Here is a 9,622-nt window from a genome sequence, read left to right as displayed (position 1 = left end):
GTGCTGTGGCATCATAGCTCACAGCAACCTCAAACTCCTGGGTTCATGTAATCTTCTTGCCTCACTCTCCCTAGTAGCTGGGACTATGGACGCCCACCACAGTGCCTGGCTATTTTAAGAGACAGGGTCTCACTCTTGCTCAGGCTGGTCTCAAACTCCTGAGCTCAAGCACTCCACCCACCTCTGCCTCCCAGAGTGCTAGGATTACAGGAGTGATCCATCACACCCAGATTCTTGTTTCGAGGTGGATTTTCACTCTGTGGCCCAGGTTGGAGTGCAGTGGCATGATCTCATCTCATTGTCACCTCCAACTCTTGGGCTCAAGTGATCCTCCTGCCTCAACCTCCCAATTAGCTGGGACTACAGGTGCATCACTATGCTCTGCTAATTTTTCTTATTTTTTATGGAGACTGAGTCTATGTTGCTCAGGCTCAAACTTCTAGCCTCAAGTGATCCTCTCACCTTGGTCTCCCAAAGTGTTAGAATTATGGATGTGAGCCACTGTACCTGGCCACCCCCAGAGAGTTCTCACAGGCATTTTTTTCCTATGTCATGCTTTTGTTAACTCTTCTACTATTCATAATTGTCATTTAAGTCTCTATCTGCTATTTGAACATCATAACCACTTAAGGCAGCAATCATATCTTCATACCTTCAGTGGCCACTAGCTCAGTGCCTGCTCGTATTAGGTCATTAAGAAATGTTGTTGGGGGGGCGGCGCCTGTGGCTCAGTTGGTAAGGCGCTGGCCCCATATACCGAGGGTGACGGGTTCAAGCCCTGCCCCGGCCAAACTGCAACCAAAAAATAGCCAGGCATTGTGGCGGGCGCCTGTGGTCCCAGCTACTCAGGAGGCTGAGGCAAGAGAATCGCTTAAGCCCAGGAGTTGGAGGTTGCTGTGAGCTATGTGAGGCCACGGCACTCTACCGAGGGCCATAAAGTGAGACTCTGTCTCTACAAAAAAAAAAAAAAAAAAAGAAATGTTGTTGGATTTGATTTTATAGGAGAATTGGACTTCAAGAGTCGACAGCTGCAAGGTCTGGGAATCCATAGGTCTGGCCAAGAATGTCCATGAGGCAAGGCAACATTTGGCAATTATTATACAAGGGCATTCCAGTGAAGTGGAGTGTCAGATTTTGCAATAGTTCTGCAAATAAAATAGATTTTTCTGGAGTGGCTGGGTTCTCAGAAAAGCATGTGCTGATAGCAAAAAGAAGTCTGGGTCCTCACCAATATAAAGATCATGCAAGATATAATCTCTGCTGGATTCAAATAGAAAGAAGTGACATTAATAATATTTGTGACTTTTTCGTGGCATTGTGTGGTATGTATGGTATATGCAGAATATTTTATTTTACTTTTTAATCAATTTTTTTATTTTTTAATCAATTTTTTATTTTTTAATTTTGGGTTAATGTGAGGGTAGATATGTAGAATTTTTTTTTTTTTTTTTTTTTTGTGGTTTTTTGCCGGGGCTAGGTTTGAACCCACCACCTCCGGCATATGGGACCGGCGCCCTACTCCTTGAGCCACAGGCACCACCCGATATGTAGAATATTTTTAAAAGTAAGATGCTATTACTGTCCTCATGCTTAAAATCATAACAAGAAGTCAATGTGCATGGATATAAAATGATGGGAGAACGCTGTGAATGTTACATTGAGTTGCTAGTTAAACATTCCAACATTGCTGCTGAGGAAGGTGTCCTAAGGAAGGCGGTCTTGAGATGGGTCTTGACAGTTGTTACATTTTTGTGGGTCTTTACCCTCCTATCACGACAGCATTTGAAACATAATAAAGTTTATGGCTTTAACACCTCCCTCTCCTATTAACACCTTACCCCCACCCACTAGTATTTCAGAATACCATTTAGTTTGCCTGGTGTAATAATGTGCTTCATATCCCTCTAGCCTCTGAGTTTAGATCTACAACCCCAGCATGGGATTAAACTTCACTCCATTCCAAGGACTCCAGTTCTTCCTGCTAGAAGAACATGAGGGGACCGGGTCATGAGTTCAAAGGGTCTGTCTCAAAGGTAATCAGGCGTGGGGGTGGGGAGAGGCTGCAGTTCTTGCCTTAGTTTTGTGTTTCCCCGATGAAATTTCTTGAACGTAACTTGTCGTCCCACAAATACAGTTACAGCCCCCAAATTATCTCCTTGTCACTGGAGCCTCTGCTTTCTATGGCCAGGTTTTTAATAATCAATCAGTTGTATTTTGGGGGGCTTTTTTTTGTTTAAGGCTAGTCAAGTGAAGCAGGGGAGTGGGAAGGAACAAAGGAATCTATAACTGGTTGTGATTAATTAGTTGCAAACACCACTGCACTCCACAAGCCAATGGCCAGGGTTTTCTTGTTTGTTTCTTTGGGACAGTCTCACTTTGTTGCCCTCAGTAGAGCGTCATAGCTCACAGCAACCTCAAACTCCTGGACTCATGTGATCCTTTTGCCTCAGCCTCCCAAGTGTCTGGGACTGCAGGTGCCTGCCACAACACTGGGATATTTTTTAAAATGGGGGGGGGGGGTCCCACTCTTGCTCAGGCTGGTCTCGAACTTCTGATCTAAGGTGATTCACCTGCCTTGGCCTTCCACAATCCTTGGATTACAGGCATGAGACACCACGCCTGGCCCAGGCCAGGTTTTTTATATGCCAACTTTCTGTGTACATATGTCTGTGTAAGCTGTCTAATGCTGGTGTAGATCAACACCCTGAATCTTGGATTTATTTTGGACTCTTTGTTGGGGGCCTAACACAGCCACACACAAACGTGACAGGGGAAGGGGGACTTCACAGTTTCTTACAGGAGACCTGTGGTTTCTATACCAAAAAGTCTGATCACCTGGCTCCCAGAACAAACTATCCACCTACAATCTCAAGACGAGAGACTCTGGCTTGATAGCTCATTGAGACTCTGGATCGCACCCCAGTGAGGCCCCTCCTTGCTACAATCCTCCTGTTATTAACTGTTGCTCATTATGTCATCTAATTCTTGTCCTCATTTATTCAAGACAGGATAAAAAATGTTAGTCAAAGTTGCTACCCAATTTCTACCACTCTCAAACCCTCTCCCAATGTACCCCAAACCCACACAGCCCTACCAACACACAACTCATCTCACCGAGGACAACTACTGCCCTGTCCAGCCAGAAGCAGTTTGGAAGACAGACCATTGTTGTCATCATGCCTTTTAATAAGAGTCGGGAATGTTGGGGGGCCTTTATGGCCACATACAAACCCTTTTCTCCCTCCTCCTCCTCTCCTAAGACAAAGACACAGAAGATCCTACTCATCTGCCCCCTGAGTAGTTCATGTCAACAGAGCCTAACCTGACAGGCACCCTGGGGAATGTGCCCACCTCCTACAGCTCCATATAAAAGGAGTCTCTCACTGCCCCTTAGGTCAGACCCCATCTTTGCACTGCCCAGGCAGGTCACCCTCCCCTTTCAATAAACCTGGCCTGTACATCTCCTCTGCGGCCTCATCTCTGGGCACCACAGTTTATACTTTTCACTTTTTATCATAAGTAAAACATTCTGCCATGGTTTTGAAGCTAGTTCTGACACCACAGTGACAGGAAAGGCAGTACACTGGTGGAGTGGCCTAAGGATCTCTCATATCAAATGCCTCTGGCCACAAGACGAGTGAGAAAGAGGCTGCAGCTTTGTGATGGGCTCTGCTATGGCCCGCGCATGGTTCGTGTGGTCCCGCCAAACTCATGTTGAAATTCGATCCTCAGGCTTGGATGTGGGGCCTGATGGGAGGTCTTTGGGTCCTGGGGGAGGACAGCCTCAAGAATGGCTTGGATCCCCAACAATAAAAAAAAAAAAATGATTGCAAGAGGGACTTTACCTAACAATTGCAATCAGTGTAACCTGGCTTATTGTACCCTCAATGAATCCCCAACAATAAAAAAAAAAAAAAAGAAAGAATGGCTTGGTGCCATGCTCACCAGAATGAATGAGTTCTCACTCTTAGTTTCTATAAGAACTGATTGTTGCAAAGAACCTGGTGCTTCTCTTTCTCCCTCTCTCTATCTCTGTGTAATCTCTACCAACTGGCTCCCCTTTGATTTCTGCATGAGTGGAAGCAGAAAGCAGATAGTGGCGCTACCCTTTCTTATACAGTCTGCAGAAATGTGAGCCAAACAATTTTTTTTTCTTTTAAGATAGAATCCCACTTTGTCACCCTTGGTAGAGTGCTGTGGCATCTTAGCTCACAGCAACCTCAAACTCTTAGGTTCAAGTGATTCTCTTGCCTCAGCCTCCCAAGTAGCTGGGACTACTGGCCCCCACCACAATGCCTGGCTATTTTTAGAGACAGGGTCTCACTGTTGCTCAGGCTGGTCTTGAACTCATGAGCTCAAGCAATCCACCCACCTTGGTCTCCCAGAGTGCTAGGATTACAGGCATGAGCCACTGCGCCCAGCCCCCTAAGATTATTCTTTTATAGCAACATAAACTGACTAAGGCTCCTAGTCATCACCTTGTTTGTGATATAAATGATAGCCACAGACAATTTCTGTGTTAAGTTATGAGGCAATGAGAGGAATATTTAAAGAAGAAAAAACAGCATAAAATAGATTAGCTAGCAAGGTGACCATCAAGACACTATATGCTTTAGCATTTACAGGAATCAAATAAGATAAACTATGCCAGGTACCAGGCCCAATTCCTGGCACTCAACAAATACTAGTTCTTTTCCCCTTGAATATAAATTTTACAGTTCACAAAGTGCCTTTGCATACATTAAACCTCCCCCCAATTCTTCTCAATCAGGTATTTCCCCCAGAGGCCTACTAGGGATATTCCAGAGGGAAAACCTGATTGAGAAGAATTGACCTCCCCCAAATAGCACATCTGAAAAACTGCAAGTCAGACTTAGGTCTTCAGACCCCAAAGCCCGTTCTCTTTTCCCTATACCCCAGAGATCTTTTTATTGCCTTGTCCTAGATTTAAGATCAGGAGGCTTTGTTTAGAGAGCTAACAGTGGGACAGGGAGGAAAGAATGAGCTGTGAGTTCCTGGGTAATTGAGGTTCCCAGGGCCTTATTATTACATAGCTAATTTGTAAAATAACAATACTGCACTTTATTTATTCCGAGAGACATATATTGTTAAATTTTAACACCTCTGAAACCAAGATGCGTCTTACAATTGATGGTGTTTTTTTTTTTTAGATATTTTTATTTTTCCAAATTTGTTATTCATCAGGAGTGACTGAAATAAAAAATATAATTGAGTCCCATCATCATCATGGAAATGGCTTTAAGAGAAAACTGGTCAGATGAATATTATTGCTTCCCATTTTCAACCAGTAAATAGTTACCATTGATAAATAGACAGCCATGAGCCTGTCAAGAATGTTCAAGATATGCTATATAATACAACATGCCTGTTCACAGGGGGAAACTAGGAAATAACTTATGTGTACTTCTTGATTTCATCATATAAGACAAGCACAAAAGCACCACCCATGCCTCTGAGAACATTGGACCATGCACCCTTGAAAAAAGCTTTGCCTCCTTCATCACGAAGGATCTTCCTCCAGCAGTCAATCGTGCCAGTGTACATGATGTCAGTTCATTTGTGCCCTGACTGCATCATCATGCGACGGCGAACAGTGTCAAACGGATAGGAAGTCAACCCAGCAACGGCAGTGACAGACTGTGCAATCATCCAACTGACGATGATGTGAGTATTCTTGGGATCTGGAAGCATTCCCTTTGCAGTGTCATAGATACCGAAGTAGGCAGCTCGGTAGATGATAATACCCTGGACAGACACGTTAAAGCCTTGGTACAGGCCCCTAAGCCCATCAGATTTGTAGATCTTAACCAGGCAGTCACCAAGGCCTTGAATTCCCTTTCCGCTCCAGCTTTACCCACATCAGCTGCTAGACGGGTACGAGCAAAATCAAGAGGGTACACAAAACACAGGGATGTGGCCCCAGCAGCACCACCTGATGCCAAATTCCCTGCAAAGTAGCGCCAGAACTGGGTCCTCTTGTCCACACCACCCAGGAAGATCTGCTTGTATTTATCTTTGAAGGCAAAGTTGAGAGCCTGGGTGGGGAAGTATCGGATGACATTGGCCAGGTTACCATGCCAGAAGGACAGGACTCCCTGCTCCTTGGGGATACAGACCACGCAGTCTATAATACCCTTGTATTGCTTATCCGCGGTGATTTGTTTGCTGGCATGCTGTACCTGCGGCAGCAGCTTGACTTGCTCGATTGGCGCTACCGCGGTCTTGGAGATGGCCGCGGCCACTCCACCTGCCAGGAAGTCCTTGATGAAGGACACAGCGGCATCTGTCATGTTGAAAGGAAAGAACAGACACGCGACTGCAAGACAGAACTAGGCCGAGAACCGGCTTTGATTCCGGGGCTATACAATTGATGGTGTTTTACAATTGTTTCTGCTGCTCAGCAGTTTTGACATAGTTATTATTTGCTCATGCACACACTTTGTTATTCCTAGTGGCATGCCTGGAAAAGTGAAGCCCAGGGACCTTTCCGTGTATTGACTAGACTACCATTAGAACAAGTTACAAGAATTGTTGTTGTTCCCTGGATACTTTCCATTGACACCCTCTGGCAAAATGAAAAAGTACCTGTATCTGGCCGAGTGCAGCAGCTCACGCCTGCAATCCTAGCACTCTGGGAGGCCAAGGCAGGAGGATCCCTTGAGCTCAGGAATTTGAGACCAGTCTGAGCAATACGGAGACCTTGCCTCTACTAAAAATAGAGAAATTAGCTGGGTGTTGTGGCTGGTGCCTGTAGTCCCAGCTACTCAAGAGGCTGAGGCAGGAGGATAACTTTCACCCAAGAGTTTGAGGTTGCTGTGAGCTATGATGATGGTGCTGCATGGTAGCCAGAGAAATAGAGGGAGATTCTGTCACAAAATAAAAAATAAAAAGAAAGGAAAAGAAAGTACCTGTATCAAAACTTGCAGAATGGATGTCAGAGATTGGGAAGAAAACCTCAGAAAAAATGGTTCAGACCTGTCTAAGGAATGCTGTGTCACCAGTATTCTGATGCAACTCTGGAAATACCGTGTTGAAAAATGTAGCCATCAATGACTCATAGTCGAAGTGACTCAGAAGACAGCCTCTGAATGGGAAGATATTCTGGACTACCTTAACTAAATAATTTCTCTTATATTTTCCTTTTATTAATGCACAACATGATACATGATAAAAATTCATCTTTATATAAATCTTTTTTTTTTTTTTTTTGCAGTTTTTGGCCAGGGCTGGGCTTGAACCCACCACCTCCAGCATATGGGGCTGGCAACCTATCCCTTTGAGCCACAGGCACCGCCCATGTTTATATAAATCTAAATAAACCTTTTTAATGACGGCTAAATGATAAGAAAGCATTGTGCCATTATTAACAATATTAACTTACTATTTTCCTTCTTAGTAGTATATAATAAATGGTATGTCTTACAAGCAGTAGTATCTTAGATTTAGTAAGAATAGACACATATGTATATAAATGTTTCATAATTTACATATTTACCTCATTTTGATCATCACAATAACCTTGTGATAGGAGCAAATACTATCCCCAATTCTACCTATGGGAAAAATAAGGCCTATTAAATAATCTACTCAAACAGCCATATAATTGGGATAAGAACTCATCCTAATTCAGTCGTCTACAATAAGCCTAAAGTCCTTTTCATTTTAAAATTTCAGGATATGCATCAAACTTAGAGCTACTGTCAAAAAAAAAAAAGAGCATATCTAATGAGATTGAATATAATAGTTCAAAATGAGACTCTCTTAAAAAGAATTGTTAGGGTTTTAACTAAAACAATTCACTATTACACATAGCCTACTACTGTGCCTGACATATAAAAAGGATTAAATTAGTAATCAGAGTTATATTACTCAGGACCATTGTTTGCTATCCCAGCAGTCAAACCCTGATTTCTCAGTGGCTTAACCAACAAACATTTATATCCTATTTACACATGTCCTCTATCTAGCAGAGACTGGCAAGCAGTGAAAGCTGAATGTTGCTCTTCATTCAGTACTATGGTTTGAATGTTTGTGTTCCCCTCTGAAATTCAAGCTGGAACTTAACTCCCACTGTGATAGTATTAAAAGGTGGGGCCTTCAGGAGGTCATGAGGGCTCCAGCCTCATGAATGGGATTAATGCCTTATAAAAGAGGCTTTCACAGCATTTCTCCCTTTTTGCCCTTTCATCCCTTCTCCCATGTGAGGACAAGGAGCCATCTTGGAAGCAGAAACTGGGCCCTAACTAGATACCAGACCTGCTGGTGACTTAATCTTGGACTTCCCAGCCTTCAGAATTGTAAGAAATACATTCTATTATTTATAGATTACACAGTCGCAGGTATTTCATTGTAGCAGTACACACACACACACCCAAAAGGCAGAAATTAGTAATGAGAGTGAGGCGTTGCTATAATAAATACCTCAAGGCCAGGGGCGGTGCTCACACCTATAATCCTAGCACTATGGGAAGCCGAGGCCAGTGGATTGCCTGAGCTCACAGGTTTGAGATCTGCCTGAGTTCACAGGTTCAAGACCAGCCTGAGCAAGAGCAAGACCTCATCTCTAGAAATAGCCAGGTGTTGTGGACTGTAGTCCCAGCTACTGGGAAGGCTGAGGCAAGAGAATATTTGAGCCCAAGAGTTTGAGGTTGCTGTGAGCTAAGGCACCCCCGCACTCTGCTGACAGCAAAAAAGTGAGACCCTGTCTCAAAAAAAAAGAAAAAACAAAACAAAAAATTGTGAGGGAATAAAGTTCTGTTGTTTGAAAAATAAATAAATAAATACCTCAAAAGGCAGAAATGGCTTTGGAAGTGGGTAATACAGAGAGGCTGGAAGAGTTTGGATATGCATGCTAGAAAAGGCCTAGATCGTCACGAACTGAGTATATCAAGGGCAATTCTGGTGAGTTCAGAAGAAAGCTATAGAGATATTTGGTACAAGAAATATCTAAGCAAAGCATTGAGGATGCTGTAGGCCTACTTTTGACTGCTAATGGTAAAATGTGAGGAGAGAAAAATTAATTAAAGATAGAATTAGAAGGGGAGGAAAAGATGGAGATAATTCTCAGCCTGGTGTTAAAGCAAAATCTGAGGCACAATAAAATCTTAAAGAGTTCATTTGAGTAAGAACTGGGGAACATCAGACTGAAAGAGGTTTAATGTTCCAATGACAAAACATCATTCCTTTTTTTGTACAGAGTCTCACTTTGTCGCACTCGGTAGAGTGCTATGGAGTCATAGCTCACAGCAACCTCAAACTTTTGGGCTCAAGCAATCCTCTTGCCTCAGCCTCGAAATTAGCTGGGACTATAGGCACCTGCCATAACGTCTGGCTATTTTTAGAGACTGGGTCTCTCTCTTGCTTAGGCTGGTCTCAAACTCCTGAGCTTAGGCAATCCAACTGCCTCAGCCTCCCAGAGTGTTAGGATTACAGGTGTGAGCCACTGTGGCCTAAAATATCAAAGTATTTAGTGGGAAAATGTGGGAAGCAAAGTAAAGAAATTATATGAACGGTTCATAATTACAAAATTACCTTTTTTAGGTACTTTGTTGCAAAGTCCCTTATCACAGAATCATATGTGAGTTGACTTAGGATTGGTTAG

The 9,622-nt window shown here is 43.3% G+C and overlaps 1 pseudogene across 1 annotated transcript; it reads right to left on the bottom strand.

Annotated features, from left to right (window-relative positions):
* Window positions 1-5,239: 5,239 nt before the first annotated feature.
* LOC128586787 (ADP/ATP translocase 2-like) lies at window positions 5,240-6,400 on the bottom strand (annotated as a pseudogene). Its single transcript, XR_008380295.1, has one exon. The product of XR_008380295.1 is annotated as an ADP/ATP translocase 2-like (transcript).
* Between the last annotated feature and the right edge of the window lie 3,222 nt (window positions 6,401-9,622).

The sequence above is a fragment of the Nycticebus coucang genome, chromosome 5 (assembly GCF_027406575.1).
Source record: "Nycticebus coucang isolate mNycCou1 chromosome 5, mNycCou1.pri, whole genome shotgun sequence".
Classification (NCBI taxonomy): domain Eukaryota; kingdom Metazoa; phylum Chordata; class Mammalia; order Primates; family Lorisidae; genus Nycticebus; species Nycticebus coucang.
The sequence above is the reverse complement of the archived record's forward strand: the minus strand, read 5'-3'. Positions and strand labels throughout refer to the sequence as shown.